Below are 25,843 nucleotides of genomic sequence, written 5' to 3'. Positions count from 1 at the left end.
TACATGGTTTACCAGCAAATGTGTTTTTCTTTTTTACTATCACATTCAGAAAAGAGACAACTGTAACATGTGCCCTTTGAGCCTTGGTTTGGTGAGCACGTTGGGAAAAGATGTTTCTTCAGTGGACTGCTTCTGTCTTACAACATCAAATGCACAGATGGCCATGGGAGACCCAGATTGTGTCTACATTCATTGTTTCATGCTGTAGATAGTTAGGGAGGCACTGAAGTGAATATTAGCACTCTTTTTGGGAAAAAAAAAGACTCTTCTTTCTTGAATAGTATTAATATTTAAAAATAACCTCACAGATCAAAGGTTAAGATAGTAAAATATGCTTCTTTGGAAAAAGCTAGATTTCAATTAAAATATTTTTATTCTTGGTATTACATTCACATATGATCATTTCACTTTGTGTTTTTTCCTTAAAAAATTTTAAAATTTAAACATTGTCTTTCTTGTGGGATCTGTAACAAAAATATCTTAAATCCAGGCTTCTCTCCCATTCCATTTGCCTAATTCTGAACTTTATAATTTTTTTGCTGGGTTTTTGAAACAGCTCTTTGTCTCAGAATTCCATGATCAAGTCAGTTGGTCTTGACTGACACTAGCTGTTTTCCTAACTATTAAATCTGATGCCAAGAGAGATTGTAAAGCAAGAGGATTAAACCTAAATTTATTGTAGTTTGAAGGCTCTCCCAATCTATTTCTGACATAGTGTTCTCTTCCCACTTCTTTCTAAACTCTTGTCCACTTCCTTCAAGTCACAAACTACCTTTAAATTCCAGTTATACTGAAGTCCTCACCATTCTCTATGCATATTAAGACCTGCCACAATAATAAGTGTGCTGTCTCTTCTGGAATGTTTCATTTTTTTCACTTTCACCAACTGAAAACATCTAAAGTCACCATGTGGGCTTTTAAGAAACAGCTCAAATTTCATCTCTCCTCAGAAGACTTTCAGGAACTCTTCACATAGTTATTCTATCCTTTGAATTTCAATTTCCTTTTCTTTCTAACTCTATTAAAGCTGGTGCCATTGAAAGTTTTATGTGTGATATCTGTCTCTCCAATAAAACTGTGAGGTACTGAAGGACAAAAACATATTTCATTATCTCTACAGACAGCACCACATCAGTAATTGACATAACTTATTACTTAAAAATCATTTGAATAATCAATGAATGATATAGTGGAGTGAATGTGAACATATTTTTTCTCTACTAATAATCAATATGTGAATTGGTAGTAAACAAATTTGATTATAAAACTTCTTACATTTTAAATTAATATTTCTATGATATTAAAGTATCTTAAATAAGAAAGTATGAAGGGAACACTAAATTTATTTAAGCCTTATAATCCCTAGACAAGGAGGAAATATTTTCATATTCTAAATTTCTAGGATTGTTTGCTTTTTTAAATAGAAAAAGGACATAAAAGTAATTTGGACTTTCAAAATCATAAGAAGAGCCTTAGCTGGTTTGGCTCAGTGGATAGAGCGTCGGCCTGTGGACTGAAATGTCCCTGGTTCGATTCCAGTCAGGGCACATGCCCTGGTTGCTGGCTCGATCCCTAGTAGGGGGCCTGCAAGAGGCAGCCAATCAATGATTCTCTCTCATCATTGACATTTCTATCTCTCTCTCTCTCCCTCTCCCTTCCTCTCTGAAATCAATAAAGAAATACATTTTTTAAAAAACTTTTAAAAAATCATAAGAACATTTTGAAATCAAAATATTCAAAAGGAAAGAGAGAAACTATGATAGCAATTTATAAACAATTAAAAGAATAGAACTTCCCTTAACCCATAAATTTTAAGGGCCAACTATGATCAGATTTTACAGGAATTTATCCTTCCTGTTACTGGGTACATTCCTGGAAATGGATAGTTATCATAACTTTTTTTTCCAGAAAAAAAATAAACGTCTTGCAAAAGTAATGTTGACTATATTTGTGTCTGTTCACCTTCTGTTTGCTCCTAGAATTAGCTCCCAAATCAATGCTCCATAGCTGGTTTACACTTCCTTCCTGCTGATGTGACCTGTACCATAGCCAGACTGAGAAGTCTCTTTCTTCCGAACTTTGTGATCCAAGAGGATAAAAATACTTCTCTGAAAATGAAAATCAGAAAAGCATACTTTCCACAATAACCTAGAGCATGAAAGTATTTCTGTAAATGTTCTCTTTGTCACAATTTAGAAAAAAATTAAAATAATAAATACTGTGAAAGTTAAATTAAATACAGTATTCCACAAAGAACAAAAACTTTTTGTTTCTACTCTTTTACCTTAATAGAGCTTTGCCCTCTACTCCATTCTTCACAATCCCATAGAATATCTTAAGTCAATTGAGGATTTTTGAATTTTCGTACATGTTCAGGATGGCCTCAGATCTCCCACAATACAAATAGTGTTGCTCTCTTTACATGTCAACCTCTACCACCCTATCACTCCCTTTTCTTTCTTTCCTCATTCACCACATCCACCCAGCAGAGCCCCACAGCTAGCCCACATGGTGACTTTGTGTAAGTCAGGCACAAGGCAAAATATCAAGGCACTTTACTGGCATGTGCTGGGAAATTTTTGCAATAAAGATGATGATGATGATAGATGATGATAGATAGATAGATAGATAGATAGATAGATAGATAGATAGATGATAGATGATGATGATGATGATGATGATGATGATGATGATGATAGATAGATAGATAGATAGATGATGATAGATAAATAGATAGATGATAGATACATACATACATACATACATACATGATAGATGATGATGATGATGATGATAGATAGATAGATAGATAGATAGATAGATAGATGATAGATATATATAGATATTATAATTATGAGGTAAATGATTCATCCAAAATCATTCAGTCTGCACAACTACAAGCAGTGTCTCAAAAAACACACGCACACAACCCACACACAGAGCACTACCAAGACCATTAGTGTTCAAATATCATTTAATCTCTGTTGGAATTTCAAAAAGGGATTTATTCCTGAACTTTCTTTAAAATTATAACATTCACTTTACTCTGTAACATCAAGGACACATCACATGCACCATTGTGCCTGACAGTTGGGGAATGAATGAAAGCATACTGTCAGTTCTGGGAAGAGTCTCCCTCCCTTCAGCTAGGAAGGGAACAAAGGAAGGAATTAGGTTGATAGGAAGCATTTCTGGTACTTCTTGAAATATCCCTGGTCTGTCCACTTTCCAGTGAAAACTAGTTATAGTTCAAATCTCTTTGAGGGAAACTTCATGCCAGTGGTATTTCAGTATGCAGATACTAGTATCTGATCTAGGGAATTTACTGTTAGTCCTAGAATAAATCTGAATGTACAATCAGACTGAGAATTAGAATATATTAGGTAAATGTATGTGAAAATGTATCCAAGCTTCTGATAGAGAAGTTTCTAAGGTAAAAAGTAATGGAAAATATAATGAAGATAAAATGCAATACGTATTACTATATCACATACATATATAAAGAGCAAACTTGAAAATTCATTTACAACTACTGAGATGATGGCTACATATTAATAATCTATAAATGACATACAAATAGATACAAAGTAATTGACACAGCAAAAACCATATAAAAGATAATTCCACTTATTCATTATTTTAGTCATTCAAAAGTACTGTTGAGTATCTCTCATGTGCCAAGCACAATTCTGGATATTAAGGATGTAGCAGTGAATAAAGGAAAGCATCTGTCACAGATTTGTATTTCTGCTTGGGAAGACAGACAAGAAACAAACAAAAAAATATATAATACCTTAATCAAAATTTCAGTTGATCATAGCGCTATGAAGTACTTTAGATAAGTGATCAGGGAAGATCTCTCTCAGGGGTCAGTTTCAACAGGGGCCTTAATGAAATGAGTGAAAAAGCTACTGAAAAATCTAGGATTCTATTCCAGGCAGAAGGAAGAGCTATAACTGCACAGGCCCTAAGCAAGGATGGAGGTTTGGTGGGTATATGGAGTAGCAGGAAAATCAATGTGGCTAAAGCCACATGCACATGAGAAAGCATGAATTCCAGGAGGCAGCCAGAGGCTAAGTTATATAGACTTTGAAGACCATAGAAAGAACTTTGGTTTTTATTCTAATTGTGATGAAAAACCACTGCAGGCTTTTAGACAGAGAAATGGTATAATCTATTTTTTTTAAAATATTACTCTGGCTAATGCATGGTAAATGCATTGCAGGAAAGCAAGGGTGAAAACAGAAACTTGTTACATGGCAGCTTCTCCAGAGCAAGAAAAAAAAGTTCCACAAAACAAAACCAGGTGATCAGAAATCCCCCTCCAAACAGAAAATGAGTATATGGGGCCAAACCAATGACAACAACAACAACAAAAAAGCCCCGTGTAATCTGCAGCTGTGAGGAAGGAAACAGAGAGAGAGCAATATTTCTAAGAGCTGGGTAACCCAGAATTCCTAAGTATTCACCTGAAATGAAAGGACCCACATGTGGTAGATGACTCAGCTGATAGATCTGAGTATGCTCAGATTATTTTTTTAGATCTGAGTAGATCTGAGTATTTTTTGAGTAAAAAATTCTGGGCCCACAGGCTATAAAAAATACCCAGCAAATAGAAAAATCCTAGACTGAGGTAAAACTTCTTGGTATGACCATAAATGTATTAAGTTAGAAGCTATTGCATAAAGAAGAGTAGAACAAACAAAACAGAAACCAGCTCATACACAGAACATTTTGATGTTTACTAAATGGGAAGGAGTTGGGGGGGATGGATAAGAAAGGGGAGAGGATTAATAAGTGCAAATTGCTGCTAATAAAACTGTCACAGGATGTAAAGTATAGCATAGGGAACACAGTCAATAATATAATAACTATGTATGGTGTTAGATGGATATTGGATTTTTGGGGGATCACTTCATAAATTATATAAATGTCTAACTACTACGCTGTGCACTTAAAACTGATATAATATTGTGTCAACTGTAATTGAAAAATAAAAAATTATTTGAAAAAAAAGAAGAAGAGTAGATTCAGTTAATAATAGTGGAAGAAACCAACCAAATATTAGAAAATACTAGAAAGATGATTATACTGAGAGACCATATTTTAAATTATTTTTAATCTTTATTTTTCAATTACAGTATTAGTTTCAGGTGCACACCCCAGTGAGCATCCTACCTAATAATGGAGTAATATGCAAATTGACCACACCTTCACTACACCTAAGCCACGCCCACCAGCCAAGCCATGCCCACCAGCCAATCAGGAGCAAATATGCAAATAAACCCAACCAAGATGGCTACAGCCACCAAGAGCAGGAGGGAGGCTTGGGTTTCCACGGTAACAAAAGAAGCCATCCTGTTGCCGGCCTAAGCCTCCACTCAAGGCTACAAAGTTTCAATTATAGAAGGTGAATTAACTCCAACAGAAATCGCTGCTGGCCACGAGCAGCAGGCTTGGCTTTGCTCTAGGCTACAAAGTTTCAGTTGTAGAAGGTAAATAAATTCCAGATACCAGGGCCTCCTCTTGGGTCGCCAGGGCGCGTGGCCGGCCTGCAAACCACCACAGGCCCCTCGCTCAGGCCGCCCCACGCCCCAAAGGAACCCCCACCCTTCAGGGCAAACCAGTCAGCCCCCACCCATGCACCAGGCCTCTATCCAATCTAATAAAAGAGTAATATGCAGATTGACCATCACTGCAACACACAATATAGCTGCCCACATGTGGTCAAAGATCCTGCCCCATGTGGACACAAGATGGCCACCACAAGATGGACACCACAGGGGAGGGCAGTTGGGACGCACCAGGCCTGCAAGGGAGGGCAGTTGGAGGTGATCAACCCTGCAGGGGAGGGCAGTTAGGGGTGACCAGGCCGGCAGAGGAGGGAAGTTGGGGGCAAACAGGCTGGCTGGGGAGCAGTTAGGCATCAATCAGGCTGGCAGCGGAGTGGTTAGGGGGTGATCAGGCTGGCAGGCAGAAGTGGTTAGGGGCAATCAGGAAGGCAGGCAGGTGATCAGTTGGGAGCCAGCAGTCCTGGATTGTGAGAGGGATGTCCAACTGCCCATTTAGGCCCGATCCCGGTAGGGCAGTCGGACATCCCTCGAGGGGTCCCAGATTGGAGAGGGTGCAGGCTGGGCTGAGGGACACGCCCCCCCTCCATTCACGAATTTCATGCACCAGGCCTCTAGTACATTATATAACTTACTAAATGATCATCCTGGTAAATCTCCTACCCATCTGACATCATACACAGTTATTAGAATACTAGAGGCCCAGTGCAGGGATTCATGCACTGGTGGGGTCCCTCAGCCTGGCCTGCAGGAATCGGGCCGAAACCGGCAGTCCAACATCCCCGGAGGGGCCCCAGATTGCAAGAGTGCACAGGCCAGGCCAAGGGACCCCACTGGTGCATGAATCTGTGCACCAGGCCTCTAGTATGCATATATAATCTTTGGTTAATCTCTTCCCATGCTCCCTCTACCCCCTTCCCTCTGAGATTCATCAGTCTGTTCCATGTTTCCATGCCTGTGGTTTCCACTCCTGTGTTGAACATCTGCCCCCTGGTGGTCAGTGAGCATCATAGCTACCGGCCAGTCGGCTGGTTGACCAGCTGGCTTTTAAAAATATAGATTATTAACTGTATTCCCTATGTTGTACTCTACATCCCACCCCCATGACTATTCTGTAACAACCAGTTTTTACTTCTTAATCCCATCACTTTTTCACCCAACCTCCCAACCCAACTCCTATCTGGTAATAATCAAAATGTTCTCTGTATCTATGAGTCTGTTTCTGTTCTGCCTGTTTGTTTATTTTGTATTTTTAGATTCAATTATTGATGGATGTATAACTGTTGACATTTTATTGTTTATATGTTTTGTCTTTTTCTTCTTCTTCTTAAAGAAGACCCTTTAATATTTCATGTAATATTGGTTTGCAGGTGAGAGACAATATTTTTAATACTTTGCACTAATAAGAGGTTACAAAAGAAAAGAGAGGGAGCCCTATAACCTCAATATTACAAAATCTATCTTGACTCATTCATACCCCCTGCACAGACCCGGATCTTAAAGTACAGAAAACCTCCATCCCCATCTATAATAATAAAAGCGTAATATGGTAATTAGATTGGAAAGCCAAACAACCTTCTGGACGTCATTTCGGACATCCTTCCGGCTGAAGCTGAGGTGGGAGCGGGGGGCAGAGGCAGAGTGGTTAGGGGCGATCAGGCAGGCAGGCGAGCAGTTAGGGGTAATTAGGCAGGCAGGCAGAGGCAGTTAGGGGTGATCAGCAGGCAGGCCAGTGGTTAGGGGTGATCAAGCAGGCAGGTGAGTGTTTAGGGGCACTCATATAGGCAGTCAGAGGTGGTTAGACATGATAAGGCAGGCAGGCGAGTGGTTATGGGCGATCAGGCAGGCAGGCGAGTGGTTAGAGGTGCTCTGGCAGGCAGAGGTGGTTGGGGGGATCAGGCAGGCAAGAGAGTGGTTAGGGGCAATAAGGCAGGGAGGTGAGCAGTTAAGGGCATCAGGCAGGTAAGCAGAGTGATTAGGGGCGATCAGGCAGGCAGGCCAGTGGTTAGGAGCCAGTGGTCCCGGATTTTGAGAGGTATGTCTGACTGCCAGTTTAGGCCTGGATTGCGAGAGGGTGCAGGCTGGGCTGAGGGACATCCCTCCCCACCCACACCCCCGGCACAAATTTCATGCACCAGACCACCAGTATCTAAATAAATAAATAACATTGAATAAAATATACATAAATAGCATATATATATAGGTTGTCCCCCAAAATGTATACACACTTTAATAGCTGATAGCTCAATTTTGAAAATGAGATGTATTTTAATAAACACTGCCTTTATAATTATTCAAAGTGTGTGTATAAATTTTTAAATACACACTGCCTTTATAATTATTCAAAGTGTGTGTATAAATTTTGTCCCCCAAAATGTATACACACTTTAATAGCTGATAGCTCAATTTTGAAAATGAGATATATTTTAATAAACACTGCCTTTAGAATTATTCAAAGTGTGTGTATAAATTTTTGTAACTTAATATATATATATACATATTATTAAGTTACATATTTTATATTAGTGTCACCTAATTTTGCAAAGCAAATAAAAGAATTAATTAAATGGCAAAAGTTATAAAGAACAAGACAAATCACAATTTTTAAAAAATCTCAGAAATGTGACAGCCAGAAGACAGGAAGATGAGAGCTAAAAGAGCACATAAAATAATTAGAAATAAAAGAAATGGAAATGCCTAACCAGCACAGCTCAGTGGTTGAGCTTGGACCAACAAACAAGGAGGTCACATTCCATCCCAGGTCAGGGCACATATTTTTTAAAACAATAAAAATAAATAAATAAATTGTGAGATAGAAATAGATGACAAAGAAAATCTAATTCTATATATTAAAAGGGTGATATGCAAAATGACCCTAACAGTGGAACAACCGGGAATGACTGGTTGCTATGACATGGCCTAAGCCAGCAAGTAGACATCCTCAAGGGCTCCCCGACTATGAGAAAGATGTCTGACTGCCAGCTTAGGCCCAATCCCTGAGGGAGTAGGCCTAAGCTGGCAGGTGGACATCCCCCGAGGGGTCCTGGACTGCAAGTGGGGGCAGGCCGGGCTGAGGGACACCCTCCAAGTGCATGAATTTTCATGCACTGGGCCTCTAGTCCTATCTAATAAAGAGAGAATATGCTAATTGACCCTCATGCCATCGCAAAGATGGTGGCGCCCACAGCCAATAAAGAGAGAATATGCTAATTGACTGCCCTGCCCTCAAAGATGGTGGCGCCCACAGCCAATAAGGAGGGAATATGTTAATTTACTGCTACACCCTCAAAGATGGTGGCGCCCACAGCCACAAGATGGGCCCGGCCTTGCTGCGCGTCTGCCTCCGGAGTCCCCCAGTCCCCTCCACCCCCCAGCTGCTCAGGCTGGCCCAAAGCACAGGCAAACCTCAGATGGTGGCTGCCCAGCCGCCCAGGGCCGCCCGAGGCTCAGGTAACCAGGGCCGGCTGAGGCTTGCGCTGCCAGCAGTGGCAGCAGCAGAGGTGTGATGGGGCGTTGCCTTTCCCTGATCACCGGGTCACCTCCCGTCCCTGAGGGCTCCTGGACTGTGAGAGGGGGCAGGAGTCCTTGATGAAGAAAATCAGAATAGAATGAATACTAAAAACTATATTCCAAGAAAAATTTCTTCTACTAAGAAACATGAATCCATATTGAAATAGTACAACATGTACCTAGGAACTGACCCAAAATAAACTGACATAGTCATATTTTAATACAAAATAAGATGCTAGATTTTTTGTCACTTAGGAAAGATTATTTAATTATGATAACCAACCATATATGATGTACATATTTAACTTAAAATGTCTTACAATTTCTAGAAGCTAATTTGTCTATATGAACCAAGAGCCTTAAAAGTTGATACTATTTGAATAAATAAGTCCCTTGTCATCATGAAACCTAACAAAATAGTCCTCATATATATCATAATGATAATAATGGCATATCATGCTGATTTGAAGATCTGTATTGGCAGTTACCTATATCTTTAATTAATTATAATTTCAGTCAAGTAAATCATTACATTGTATATAATGATGGTTGGGTAGAAGGTAATCAATAAAGTTTTGGCATAGAAAATGTTAAGAACCACTCACTTTATGCAACTTTTTCAATGTATAAACAAGAAAATTAGATTTAAAGAATATAAATATTTTGCCCAAGATAATACATCTAGACTGTACAAAGCTTCAAATCGTACCTTAGTCTCTGATTTTGGAATCCATAAAATATGGGCTATGCATAAAATTAAAGTTATTTATTTTAACTAAGACTAAATATCATAATGTGGAAAATTAGAAAATCATAGCTCTTTATGAAATATAATCTTTATAGCCCTTATGTATTAATAATATATCACTTTAATATAAAACAAAATTTAAAAAATAAGAATAAGTCAGTCACTGTAGCAAAGAATGCTCTAATGTTATGTATGGTTTCATCAAAATCTACCTGTCATCTTTCTGGGCTCACAGCTACCTTACAGTTAGGTGTGCATAAGTGAACAATTTTAAGCCAATGTAATGTAGTAGATATGATCTGTACTATTTCTAAACTGAGATATAAAAACCTCCCAGAAAGTGTGCTTGAAAAGAAAGAAAATGTTCTTGGAGCAGATGAGACAAAAATTTGCCTGCTTTTGATTCTTAGCATGAATATAAATAATGAAAAAGAGAATAAACAAATATAAACTGCCTATAAAAAGTTTCCATTCCCTTTTCTCTATCTTCTGGATATTGAAAATTATATATTGAACCAAATAGAGCTTTGATAGTTTGGGCTTCCAGATAAATTTATAAAATAGAACACTCTGCCCCTTCCAACTATCTAATCTAATAATAGACAAATATGCAAATTGACCGCACCTTCGCTACGCCCAAGCCACGCCCACCAGCCAAGCCACGCCCACCAACCAATCAGGACAAGTATGCAAATTATCAAAACAAAGATGGCGGCTAATTTGCATATCGCGACAGCGTAGAAAGAAGCCAAGAGCTGCAGAAGGGAGCAAAGCTGCAGAGAAGCAAGCAAGCCAGGGGGAGGAGAAGGGAGGAGCGGAGGCGGGGCCGGGGGAGAAGGAAGTTGAGCAGGCGGGGCCGGGGGAGAAGGGGCGGGGCCGGGGGAGAAGGGGCGGGGCCGGGGAAGAAGGGAGGAGCAGAGGCGGGACCAGGGGAGAAGGGAGGAGTGGAGGCAGGGCCGGGGAGAAGGGAAGAACGGAGGCGGGGCCGAGGGAGAAGGGAAAAACAGGCGGGCTGGCAGAGAAGGCGGGCCGGGGGAGAAGGGAGGAGCGGAGGCGAGGCCGGGGGAGAAGGGAAAAACGGGCGGGCTGGCAGAGAAGGCGGGCCGGGGGAGAAGGGAGGAGCGGAGGCGGGGCCGGGGGAGAAGGGAAAAACGGGCGGGCTGGCAGAGAAGGTGGGCCGGGGGAGAAGGGAGGAGCGGAGGCGGGGCCGGGGGAGAAGGGAAAAACGGGCGGGCTGGCAGAGAAGGTGGGCCGGGGGAGAAGGGAGGAACTGAGGTGAGGCCAGGGCCAGGGGGAGAAGGGAAAAGCAGGCGGGCTGGCAGAGAAGGCGGGCCTGGGGAGAAGGGAGGAGCGGGGGCAGGGCCAGGGAAGAAGGAAGGAGAGCGGGCTGGCAGAGAAGTTAGAAAAGCAGGGGGGCTGGCGGAGATCACGGGGCGGGGGACAAGGGAGGAGAGCAGGCAGGGTGGGGTAGAGTGCAGCAGGAAACCCTATTGCAGGATTTTTCCTGCAACGGGAACGCTAGTTATATTATATATGATCAAGAAACAAACATCTTGTTGGGTTAAGCCATTTAGATTTTAAGGTTTATCTCTTACTGTGCTATCTTAAGTTAAACAAAAATTTTTAATACAGTGGATAGTAACCAAAAATATAATATCTGTGGTATTTACAGAAGAAAACTAATAAACTATATCAGAAACTAGAAGCATTCTCAAGTTAGGTAGTGATAAAATAATCAGTAACAATGATGCTGATATCTTGGGAGACAGATCCTCACCTTCCTAGCCTGTAACTCTAGCAAAAAAGATAGGGAAACTAAATTATATTAGCACACATTAGATGTTACTAACTTTCTTTAGCAAGCTATTATTTAAAATATGACCACAAGAATGATTTATTCACTGTACACATAAGAATGAAAGGGAACAGAAATTTTAATCTTCGAAAAGTTGGGAATGCTTATCTCAAACATTAGAGAATAAGATTTTTAGTTGAATAATTAAGGGTCTTAAGATATAGGTATATGACAAAGTTCAGATTGAGTCAGGCCTTTAACCCAAGGCTTAAGGTAAATGACATTGAGTTGAGGGAAAAAAAATGGTGATGAAAAGGAAAAGAAACAAATCAGATTTAAGAATTATGTCAAAGAAAGAATTATAGGTGTGACTACTGGCATAGGGAACTGACTGCAAGCAAAGAGATGAAAGTCTTATTAATTTTAAAGGAAAGTATATTGCCAAAACAACTATGAGTTAAGACTTAAGTCTTTGGCTGAACATTAAAACAATCAAAGGCCACAAAATGCATACAGGAAGGAAAGAAGCAGCAAAAACTCTAGAGCCCTCAACTCCTGCTACAAATGTGGCCATGTCAGATAATGGACAATAAGAACCTTCCAGATGGCAGAAGCAGAGGCCACAGAGAACAATGGACAAAGTAATTCCTACCCAAGAGCACAATCAGTTCTAATCAAGGAACTTCTTTCGTCACTGCCAGGACTGCATAACAGCTGTCCAATAAGATTTTATCATTGCCACAGACCAGTGACTACTGTGTATATTGTAATTTTCTGTTTTTTAAATGGGGTACTTATTACAGTTATTCTGTCCCTATTATACCATACATTTTGGCTACAGTGGGGGAGACAGAAAACTTGCAAGTAATTCATCCATATCCTATCTAATAAAAGAGTAATATGCAAATAGACCATCACTCCAACACACAAGATGGCTGCCCCCATGTGGACACAAGATGGCTGCCACAAGATGGCCAGCAGGGTAGGGCAGTTGGGAGGGACCAGGCCTGCAGGGGAGGGCAGTTAGGGGCAAATAGGCTGGCAGAGGAGCAGTTAGGCATCAATCAGGCTGGCAGGCGAGTGGTTAGGGAGTGATCAGGCTGGCAGGCAGAAGCGGTTAGGGGCAATCAGGAAGGCAGGCAGGCGAGCAGTTGGGAGCCAACAGTTCTGGATTGTGAGGGGGATGTCCAACTGCCCGTTTAGGCCCGATCCTACCGAGATTGGGCCTAAACGGGCAGTCGGACATTCCTCGAGGGGTCCCAGATTGGAGAGGATACAGGCTGGGCTGAGGGACACATACCCCCATGCACGAATTTTGTACACCGGGCCTCTAGTATTAAATAATTGACAATCTTTGCATATTAAAATAATGCATGAAATATTTCACAAACATATAAAGTTGATCCTTTGAATAACTCGGGGGTTAGGGTGCTGACTCTTGTATAATAGGAAATCTGTATATAACTTTTGACTCCCCCAAAATATAAGTTGTCCTCAGTATCCTCTGGGGATTGGTTTCAGGGATCCTGCAGATACCCAAATCCTCAGATTCTCAAGTCCCCTTTATAAAATAGGAGAGATACAGTTGGCCCTTCACATCCCTGGACTCCCAACCAGGGATCAAAAACAGTACAGGTATTTATTGCAAAACAATGTGTGTATAAGTGGACCCACACAATTCAAACCCATGTTGCTCAAAGGTCAATATATATGGATTATTCTAAAATACATCTTACTAGAGGCCTGGTGCTTGAAATTCGTGCATTCTGGGGGTCCTTCAGCCCAGCCTGTGCCCTCTCACAGTCCAGGATCCCTGGGGACATGTCTGACTCCGGCCACCGCTGCTGCACTCACCAGCCATAAGCACTGCTTATGGCTGAGCAGCAGTTCCCCTGTGGGAGCACACTGACCACCAGGAGGCAGCTCCTGCATTGAGCATCTGCCTCCTGTGGTCAGTGCACATCATAGCGACAGGTCATTCAGCTGTTCAGTCGATTTGCATATTAGCCTTTTATTCTAGTAGTAGAGGCCTGGTACACGAAATTTGTGCACGGTGGTGTGTGTCCCTCAGCCCAGCCTGCACCCTCTCCAATCTAGGACCCCTCGAGGGATGTCTGACTGCCCGTTTAGGCTTGATCTCGGTAGGATCGGGCCTCAACGGGCAGTCGGACATCCCCCTCACAATCCAGAACTGCTGGCTCCCAACTGCTTGCCTGCCTGCCTTCCTGATTGCCCCTAACCGCTTCTGCCTGCCAGCCTGATCACCCCCTAACCACTCCCGTGCCAGCCTGATTGATGCCTAACTGCTCCTCTGCCAGCCTGTTTGCCCCTAACTGCCCTCCCCTGCAGGCCTGGTCACCCCTAACTGCTCTCCCCTGCAGGCCTGGTCACCCCTTACTGCCCTCACCTGCATGCCTGGTCACCCCTAACTGCTCTCCCCTGCAGGCCTGGTCCCCCCCACAACTTCCCTCCCCTGAAGGCCTGGTCACCCCTAACCGCCCTCCCCTGCAGGCCTGGTCACCCCTAACCGCCCTCCCTTGCAGGCCTGGTCACCCCTAACTGCTCTCCCCTGCAGGTCTGGGTCCCCCCCAACAACCCTTCCCTGCAGGCCCAGTCACCCCCAACTTCCCTCCTCTGCCGCCTGGTCACCCCTAACTGCCCTCCCCTGCTGGCCTGATCGCCCACAAGAGCCCTCCCTTGCAGGCCTGGTCCCTCCCAACTGCCCTCCCCTGCTGGCCATTTTGTGGCAGTCATCTTGTGTCCACATGGGGGCAGCCATCTTTGACCACATGGGGGCAGCCATCTTGTGTGTTGGAGTGATGGTCAATTTGCATATTACTCTTTTATTAGACAGGATAGGATAGTTAACTTATTTTCCAACAGACATTCAACCATTTTAGTTTTTTAATGCTCTGTCTAAATGACGTATAATGTCATAAATGTCTGTCTTGATTCTAGTGTTAGGCTATACAATCAAAGTCTTCATTAAACTAACTCCTTTAGGCTAGCTTGCTCTGCTCTGCCTGTATCCTCTTTATTTACAAGCAATACCTTCCTAAGGACTTCCTGCTGCTACTACCTCTAAAGTAACTTTATTTCCAAGCCCCACAATATAATCTAAGAAAAAGGAGCCCGTAGCTAAGGAAAATTTAGCTTCTCTCTGCAGCAGATCCGGAGACAAAGATTTGAGTTCCCATAGTTTATTTGGAAGGTGATCCCAGGAAACACTGGTAATATAATCAGGAAGTGAGATCACAAAGGGAAGAAGGTCAACAAAAGGTGCTTTATCAAACAAGTTGCCATTTGGGTGACTTCAGCTTTATGCCCCCAGGAAGTCACCTTACTTCCATCCTATCTATCCTGTCTACTAGATGAGGAACTCCTCTGGGTCTGTGATTGAGGACTGCTCCTCGATGGTGATAGTTCCCAGCACTCTCAGGCTGTTGCATGTCCAGAGAGAGCACACTCCGCTGGCCCGACAAAGCCCCCAAGCAAAGGGAAGCAGTTACCAGCAGTTGGAATTTAAACCACATTACACAGAACTGAGGACCAAGGTGATGGTAACTTCATCTATACTTCGGAAAAAGCTTTATGAGCTGTTTTGGAAGCTGGATGTTGAGTCTATTCTGGATATAAAGCACAAAACATATTTACTAATATTTTGATAGTGAGAAATTAATGTTCCTTTCATCTGAATCCTGAAAGGGCAAGACTGCCTGGAATAAACCCTAGGTAGGACTTGAACAGATACTACTTCCTGAATACCATGAAGAATGCTGAAGGAAAAGTAGTTTAAGCTTAGCTGCTTCTAACGGTGGGTTCTTCCTCTGTCAAATTCCACAGATAATAGAGCAAATGTCGAACATTTAGCTGGAGTGAGCAGTAAACCTTTGGGATTGTAAGCCACCAAATCTAGGGAATATTTTTATCCCTGCACTATAACTATATAACAGGTATCTTCCATTCACCCCTCCAGATACACTCTACCCTTCTCTGCTGCAGGAAGCCAGCCTGTAAAGAGTATGTCAATTAACTCTCTTGCCTGCTTTTGCTGAGCTCAACCATTAGAGAGACCTGGCAGGAGATTAGAGGGAGGGAGGAGAGTGGGAACAGAGTATATATATAACCCCCAATCTCCCCCACTGTAAAGGTACTTTGAGCTGCCAGTTTCACATGAAGACCATGGCTCTTCTCAAGGTGGCCCAGTCCATAAAACTCTCTCCTTCCATGTAATTCACCGCTTTGGGCCTAGGGATAGAAATAGACCAGTGTCACCAGTCTTGGGTTACCTCCCCTTGATGGCTTCCCTTTATCACACCTAGATCTTTGTAAATAGCTCCTTTATTAAATACTCTTTGAATTATTCTATTGGAATGAACCATCTATGTCCTGCGGGGCATGGAATGATGCATTATTCTACCTATACTGTCTATTTTAGTTATTCTAACAATAAAATGTCACATTGTTAAAATACCATTCTTCCTGAACCACTGTGGTTTTCACCACATTCAATCTTGCCAAAAATCAAGGAAGAGGTTAAAAGATCCAAGTTCCACTGCCATCTCAATATTACTTCCCCAGACAATAATGCCTTTATGTTTAAGAAAGCACTAGCACATCCAAGTTACAAATCTGTTGCTCCATTGCCCAACCCCACCCTATTTTTAAAATGCAGTGCTAATTTTTTAGTACTTCAGGGATGTTTTCTAAAGCAAGATCTTTGATACTATTTCTTCTTCCTCACATTATCTCTCTCAACTTTACCCCAGGTTAAGTTTATGTTTGTTTAATGTGTTGAAAGGACAAGCTCCATAAAAAAAATATTTATTGAGATGTGATTAGTGATTCCAAATACTGGATTTTGGTAGGAGATGAGGACTGATGTGCTTCTACTGTGTTGTAAAATAATTCATTAAGCCAAGATAAGAGGAAAAGATTATTTACCTTACTTGGGGCCAAGGAAAACTCGTTTAATCCCACACTTAAGTGTTCAATGACATCACCTAAGGAAAATTGTGAAAGATCTCAAATAAATACATTAACTTTCAAAAAGAGAGAGAAACTAGTAAATTACAGATTACCATCTATGGAATATGTTCAAAAGCACCATTTAACAAGCCTGTATTTAAAATTATTATACATGAAAGTAATTTTTTCATTACAGTTAATTTATGTTTTATGTAAATTTGACTTACCAAATCATCTTATGGAATTCCAGCCCAAGTTTTTTAGAGACCCATAAACATTTTCTCCCACTGAAAATTACTGTTTTGTTTTTCTCTTTTTGGCATTGCTTCTTTATCCTTAAATCTTAATATTTATATAGTTACACAATTTAAGATCTTTCTCATCAACAGTGGTAGTTCTCAAACATTTAACAGTTCTCTGGGAATCTGAGGACAATAATGAACACTCTCCCTATAGTTATATACATGGGCCTATGCATATACTACTACATTGAATTTTGGAAGGTTCATTAATATCCTAAAATTTGCCCAAGGGTGAATAACTCTTATAAATCTATAGCTTAATCCACACAACACTTCTATGAGATAAGTATTGCCATTTCCATTTTTCAATTGAGAAAGTTAAGGTACAAAGAAGTTAAATGACTTGTCCAAGTCAGGCAGCAGAATTTGATGTTAAACTCAGGCCTTTTGCCACTATGTCCAATGTTCCCCCTCTGACCCATGACTCCCTCCTATTTTTGTCAATGTGCACAATCACTGTATTCAACTACAAAGTATTTTATTTAATTATGGTAGTTTCAACATTTAATTAATGAGAGTTCTAGGTTATCTGAAGTTTTGTAAATAAATTGCAGGCTGTAAATCCCATCTGATTGTTATATCATAGCTCCATTTTCTTTTCATTTAGTTAAATCTCTGCTCTATAAAATTTATTTACTCAGAAGCATTTCTAATTTATCTCATGGTGTTATACAAAATTAAAAGCAAATATCTATGCCCCCCCCAAAAAATAGATGTGGCTCATTATTTATACAGATTTTTCTTTCCTCTGTTTCTCGCTTAGCATCCATGACAAGCTCACCACCTTGCACTCTGGACCCCCTGCTTTGTCCTATTGATACCCAATAGGTGTGGAGAAGAGAATGACAAGGACACTTGATTACTCAAAAAGGAAAGCTGGTTTTAATTTTGCCACTTAGCAGATAAATTACCTTAAGTAAACCACATATACACCGTAACAATTTCCTCATCTGAAAATGAAGATGATATGGTCCATATCTCTTATCCAACAAGATAATATTGCTTCAGACATTTTTAAATCACCATACACATTCAGGTTGCTATTATTAGAGTCAGCAAAGATATGGGAGATAATAGTGATGGCTGAACATTTGCAGTGAATAATTTGGTGGACATATCTTACTGTTTTACTTTTTTTAAAGCTTTTTATTGATTTTTTTAAACAGAGAGGAAGGGAGAGGGAGATAGAGAAATATTGATGTGAAAACAAAACATCAATCAGCTACCTCCTGCATGCCCCCTACCAGGGATTGAGCCTGTAACCTGAGTATGTGCCCTGATTGGGAAATGAACAGGCAACATTTCGGTGCAAGAGACAATGTCCAACCAACTGAGCCACACCAGCCAGGGCTGTTCTACTTTTTTAAAAATGAAATGCTGATCATTTAATATATGATACTGACCACACTGGGATCACTGGTCCAGTCAACTTCGTAGAGGAGCTGATGTCCTAATTCCTACATTGAACATAAGCCAACAGGTGAGTCACTTAATACACTCAGTGAACTTTCATGGTGCAGTTATTTACCTACTAAGATTGTGTCGTAGATTTACTATATTAAATTACCACTTCATTATAAATAACACCAACCCCAATGGTCTTTAAAAATAATCTTCAGTAACCTCTGTAAATAAAGAGGAGTCAATTGTTTATAAAAACTATATGTGGTATTTTTAAAGATATTGTTGTATAATCGGTTTGGTTGATTTTTCAGAATTTTTAATGCAGTAGGGCTTATTTTTACAAATTTTCTTGCATTGTAATTGTTTAGTGAACATCATTGCAGTATATCTTTCAACACACAGTAAATGGAGCCAATAGAATTAGATCATTTGAATACAAAATGTGCAATGAAAGTAAGTATAAACAATGAGCAGAAATCAAATGGAGGCAGGAAAACTGTCAGCAACGGTTCTCCAGGATTATAAAACCCAGCTGGGGAAATTGGTTCAGAGTAAGCTTACAGAATATCCCCAGTATTTTAAAAATTATTTTAAAGAAGAAATTGCCATTTTTTTAAAAGACCAGTTTTTTATGATTTGACACTTAACCTATGACTTTAAAACAAACAAAAACTGTAAACATTGAAGTGACCTTTGTAACATTTCAGGATTAGATTCTGTTAAGATGCAAATCTGTAGAAATAAAATGTCTCTGAATAAAACAACTGAGATTATAAATCTCAGTGTGTGTATATATATTTTTTTTACTTTATGTTTTCTGAAACAATGACTTCTAGCTCTAACTCCATTCAGTCCAGTGGCCAGATCCAGGGTTAATTAGTGTGGTATTTTTGCAGTCTATGGCTAGCCTGAAGGTTTTCTCTACGCACTCATTATCCCAGGGGTGGCATCTTTGTTTCTGAGGGTCAACTTAGTGCCACAGTATCAGTGGGGATGGGAGAATGTCTGGCTCTCAACTGTTATCTTCTTTGCCATGGTCAGATGATGAAATATTCACATTTTACCTATTTCTGGCTATTGGTATTGAACCATATTGCAATATGTCATTGCCATTGGGTCTCAGATCTTTGCCCCATGAAAGTAATTTTGCATTCTCAAAGTCTCTGCTAAAATACTTCTTCAGGTCTACCAGCAATCTCTTCTCCGCCTATGCGCCCTTTTAAGAGGGAGTAAAGGGAAAGAATATCATGTAGAATATAAGGATCTCTACCGTAAAGGTGCTTACAATCCTGAGAATATACTTAATATTTTTCTATGTTTTCCTCATAGTGTTCACACCAAGCTTTACCCACTTGCATATGGGCTTTGGATTCATGGTCTGTGTCAAACCTAAGGTTATAAAAGTTTTTATTTTACCTCAGATAACTCATCTATACAACAAATAGAATAGTATTCTTCTTCATAGGGTTGTTGCAAAGATTAAAGTAGATAATAGATATAAAAACAATTTGAATGTTGGCTGGGGTATAATAATATTTCAACAAATGATATCCATTATTGGCATAATTATTATATCTCCTCCTCTCCATTCTCTCCTGCAACTTGTCCCATGCATAGAGATTCATCAATATTTATGACTCCACTCAAAAGACAGTAGGATTAACAAATGTTGGTCAGAAGACATTTTTACAAGATCTCACATGTTTTTCCTCAACCTGTCATTTTAGCTTATGAGTGTGCAGAATTTCTTATTGCTTGGCAGAACCTTTCCCCAAATGCCTAAAAGATGTATTTTCAATGTGGAGAATAGAGCTAATATTTGGATACAGCCATTAATATCTATTTAGTTCATAACCACAAGTCAGGATTGGATATTTTAAATAAGGAAAGAGAACAGTATGAATTCTGTCAGCTTTCATCTGTTTCTTTTCCTGAAAGAATCCAGTTTTAAATCCAAAGAACCAGTTCTTCCAAAGCATTACAGTAAAAAACTCCAAAGATGAAATCAACCCAGAATCACCTCATGGGTAACTAGCCCAGTAAGTTAATTACAGGATTCTTTGTTGCTCTTTTTTATTGTGAGTAAGAGTTCTTGATGCAATATTTTTGGTTAATTGAAGATTTTCTTTAAAACTATGCAAGACAGCCTGCAAATAGTACATTTATGTATGTAATAGAAATGGTTGTAATATATCATTAAGGCACTCCAGGGCATGCTTTATTGGTTCATTAATACAGTACATGCCTTAGGTGTATTCAACCACTCGGGGCCTATATTAATGGACCAATAAAATGTACCCGGGAGTGCCTTAATGCTACCCTAATATGGCTAAGTTTAAATTAATTTTTTCAGGCTTATCTTTTACAAAATCATTTTTCCCTCCTTGGGAAGAGAATTTTCTTTACAGGAGAAAAAAGTTCATAGTGACAGAATAAAAAAGAAGCAGAATAATAAAAATATTTTTGTTTCATCAATTTCCTAAAATGTTTTATCTTATTGGATGGTTCTATTTCTACTCTTATGCATTCTACTTCCAGTGTCTCCCCACCACTTCCATGAAAATCAATAATCTTGGAGCTAGTAGCAGGAAAATAAGAACTATTTATTTTTGGAAATAACAGATTTACTAGAAAATTTCATGTCTACCTATAAAACCCCTGTCACCTTTCAATATTCCACTTGGTCAGAACAAATGCTTACCTTGCTGTAAGGGCAACCTCCTTTAATTACCTCTTGTCACCTGTGTAATCAAGGAAATATGCTTTCCCCAAAAGTAAAATATTCCTCCTAATCATCTACATTTCACTTCTATCTTGGCTTTTCAGAAGTTCTTGAATTCTACCTTGGATCATTATGGAATCTTCTTGATAACAGAAATGGAGGAAAGAAAGAAAATGTTTAATCAAGCACAAACTGAATTAAAATCTCAGTCTTACCATCTACTTGTTCTATTGGCCTGAAAGCTTTCAGTTCCTCTTCAGCAAATGAAGGTAATAATGCCTATCTCATATGAATGTAGCATGAATGGTAAATGAGATGATTCATGCAGAACCCTTGATAAAACACCTGGCACTTAGGAATCATTGGAAAAATGGTAGTTTTTGCTATTAACTTATGAAATGCTACTGAAGAGATCAAAATGAATGGCAACAGTTGAATAGCATGGCCTGTCCCCAAAATAATGCTGACAAAATAAGCATTCAAAGTATGAAAAGCAGATATCCCTGCTCACCTCTTCCTCCTCCCCTTACCCCCCCACCAAAAAAAAAAAAATATATATATATATATATATATATATATATATATATATATATATATTGTCCGGAACTTTCTTTACTTTGATAGTTTAATTTTCCTAAGGAGTCTAGTCATATGGGGATGGTCATCGTCATTATCACAAATGTCATAAATAAGTCCTGTTCTGTGGAAAAACACTAGCCTTGACTCTGTCAGAGTGGGAAATAGAAATTGAATCTCTGTGTTCAAAGAATTTATATTTTAATTAGAACAACCAGGTATGTGGAAGACTATAAATAATAGTACAAGATACATTGGAAATGCTATTTGAGTTTTAATTCAATTTTGAACATAATAGAAAAAACCCTCAGTGAACAAGATCAATCACAAAAAAGTCCACCCAGCCTGTGGGAACTACACAAGACTATTTGCTTAATGAGGGAGAAAATATATATTGAAACTGGTCATGATGAATTCAGAAGGAAGAAGTAGAACTCCACATTGGAGAGTGGAAAAAGAGTTTTGATGAAGAATGTTTGGTGAGAGGGCTCTTGGAGAACATTAGTAGGAGATGCAATTGGGCTGAATTATGGAGAGCTCCACCTTTAAGTGATAGAAAACTAATACAGGAATTTTGATCAGGGAAATGTCCTAAATTAAAGTGATTTTTAAAAATGTTAATTACTGTGATATTTATGAACTGGAGTAAAGAGAAATGGTATAAGAGAGAGCAGTTGAGAGAATATTGTTATTTCATTCTTAAAGTCGTAGGTATATGAATAAGATAAAACAAAAAGAAAACAGAAAATAATTGTGAATGAAAATCTAACAAAATTATAAATATTTTACTGTAAAATATCAGGATAGTGTAAGGAGCCTCTGGGACAACTTCAAGTATACCAACATTCGAATTTTGAGGATACCAGAAAGAGGAGAGAGAGCAAGAATTTGAAAACCTAAGTGAAAAAACAATGACAGCAAACTTCCCTAACCTGCTGAAGGAAATAGACATACAAGTCCAGGAAGTGCAGAGAGTCCCAAATAAGATGAATTCAAAGAGGCCCACACCAAGACACATATTAATTAAAATGGCAAGGGTTAAAGACAAAGAGAATATTTAAAGCAGCAAGAGAAAAGCAGTTAGTTACCTACAAGGAAGTGCCCCCTAGGGTGTCAGTTGATTTCTCAACAAAAACTTTGCAGCCAGAAGGGATTGGCAAGAAATAGTCAAAGTAATGAAAACCAAGGACCTACAACCAAGATTACCCAGTATAGCTATCATTTAGAATCAAAGGACATATAAAGAACTTCCCAGACAAGAAAAAGCTTGATCCCAGGCACTGGTCAGAGCTTATGTGGAAGGCAACCAATCTATGTGTCTCTCTCACATGGATGTTTCTCTCTCTGTGTTTCTCCCCCTCCCTTCCACTCTCTAAAAATCAATGGGGAAAATATCCTCAAGGATTAACAAAAAAATAAATAAAATAAAAATAAACAAGTAGAACAGAAACAGACTCATAGGTATGAGAACATTTTGATAGTTGCCAGATGAGAGGGATGTTTCAGGGGGAGGGGTACAAATTGGTAATTATAGAATAGTCATGGGGATGTAAAGTACAGCATAGGGAATATAGGCAATAATATTCTAATAACCATGTATGGTGTCAGATGGATATGAGATTTATCAGGATAATCACTTAGTAACTTATGTAGTATCTAGTCACTAGAGTGTACACCTGAAACTAATATAATATTGCATGTTAACTGTAACTGAAAAAAATATATTAAAAAGGTAAATAAATAAATATTTTATGTTAATATGCAAAGGAGAGGAAGGAGCTGAATGGCTGAAGAAATGGGAAGGTTAGATAACTATTTAGTCAACTCAATTTACTTAATAGAGAAAAATTTTTCCAAGATCTCACTGTATGAGCCTCACATGTTCCTGAGTAATAATAAAACACTCTCACCACCCTTATCCAATATGGTAATGAAAGTCCTAACCAGAGCAATCAGGCAAGAGAAAGAAATCAAAGTCATCCAAATTGGAAATTAAGAAGTAAAATTGTAACTTTTTGCAGATGACATGATGATTTAGAAAAACCCTAAAGACTCCATTAAAAATCTATTAAAAACAACAAAAAACACAGTAAAAGTTTCAGGATACAAAATCTATGTACAAAAGCCATTGCATTCCTATATACTAACAATTAAATTTCAGAAAAAGAAATAGAAAAAACAATCCCTTTTGCAATTGCAACAAAAAGAATAAAATACCTTAGAAGAAAGTTAACAAAGGATGTAAAGGACCTATACACTGAAAACTACAAAGCCTTATTAAAAGAGATTGAAAAAGCATAAAACAGATCAAAGTAGTACAAAGCCATGGTCATTATTAGAAAACTAGTGTCCTGGTGCACGAAATTCATGCATGGGAGCGGAAGTTTCCCTCAGCCCAGCCTGCACCCTCTCCAATCTGGGATTGCTGGCTCCTAACTGCTCACCTGGCTGCCTGCCTGGTCGCCCCTAACCACTCTGCCTGCTTGCCTGCTCACCCCCAACTGCCCCCCCTTGCCACCCTTATTGCCCCCAACTGCCCTCCCACCAGCCTGCTCGCCCCCAACTGCCCTCCCGTCCTGGCCTGATCGCCTCTAACCACCTCTACCTCAGCCCCACCACCATTGCTTTGTCCGGAAGGACATCCGGAAGATCTCCCAGTCTAATTAGCATATTACCCTTTTATTAGTATAGATACACTTTGAAAGTACATATTACAGCATAGGTGTGTTAGCTGAGAGCATTAATTCTATGTCTGAAGAAAAACACACTATGTGAATTACCATAGCACAAAGTATAGCAAAACTTTGAAAGTCTCCTAGAAATATTTCTCAGCATCATACCATGCTCCCTGTATTTCTTTCATTTTGCCAAAGAGGTTTCCTTCATCTTCACCCTGCCTTCTCCTTTCCACTTACCTAAATAATATTTACTTTTCAAAGCCCATTTTCTCCAGGAAACTTTTCCTAACTACTCAAACACACATTGAGCACCTCTCCTTCCTTGAACTCCTAGAGCCCTTGCTGAATTAGCTACTTAATTTAGCACATAATTATATATGTCTACAGCACACAGGTCCATGTACTTAAAAGAGAAAAAGGCAAAAGTAGGGAATATATTCACTTATTCCACAAAATTACCATGGCTAGTTTCATTTTCCAAAAAGAGAAATTCTAAACACATTTAGAAAAGTAATAACATCATTACAATGAGTGTGCCACTCTCAGGGTGACTGCATTGTAATCCTCATTTATTAATTCAAATAAAATATTAATTCACTAGTTCAAAATTACATTGCATTATAAGCATCAATTTTAAGCATCATGGAGATAGAGTGTTCTTTATTAATTTATTTGCCTAAATTGTCCAAAAGAAAATTAGCATAAATATATGATAATTTAGTCAAATAATTATTTGAAAAGTTAGAGGAAATATATACTTTATTTGTCCAAATATCTGCCACAACTCAAGACGATGTGACCAGGACTGTCGCAGCAATGGTTTCCAAGGGCATGCCTTCCAACAGCCATCGTGTGGTGAGACGGGACATGAGAGTGAGGAAGGTCTGCCTATCTGACGTTGAACTGAGTAAGAAAACCCAGAATGTCAAGAGAAGCCAAAATCCATTAAGGAGAGCAATGAGTAAAAGCTAGAGAGAACAGAATTTTGATGTGGAAGCCAAAGAGCCAGAGGCAGATCAAAGCTGGGATATATTGCCAAAAGTCAGAGCTGGAATTAGTGAGAAACCCATTGTGAGCATATCGGTCCTAGTGTTGAAAATTTCAAGCAATTGTTTAAAAATATCTTGGAGCATCGAGGTTCTACTTAATGATACTGAGTAAAAGATAATGTTCTACTTTTTCTTGACACTTTTTCTGTCTGTTTTTGCATTCATTTTTTTTTAATCCTTTGTAGTTTTAGACACAGCCTCAAAGAGGGTTAATTGTTAATTTTTAATAATTTTCCCCAAATTTAAGCTGTTAATTTTTAGAATTTCACTATATGTTTTAGGGTGTAGATTAAATTATTTCACTACCTGCATGAAAGTTTTTTAAAAAGGCATATAACCACAAACTTTGAAGCTGACAACATATTTTAGTCATCATTGAACAATGATATCACAGGAAAACACCAGTCATAACTAAAGACAGAGTTTTTATAGATATCCAGGCCCATGGCTCAAACTTTAATATCAAATAAAATCTTCAGGTAGATTTCAGTTTTGCAAATAACTATTCAAGACTACATCAT

This window comes from Cnephaeus nilssonii (assembly GCF_951640355.1).
Source record: "Cnephaeus nilssonii genome assembly, chromosome: 7".
Classification (NCBI taxonomy): Eukaryota; Metazoa; Chordata; class Mammalia; order Chiroptera; family Vespertilionidae; genus Cnephaeus; species Cnephaeus nilssonii.
Note: the sequence above shows the minus strand (reverse complement) of the source record.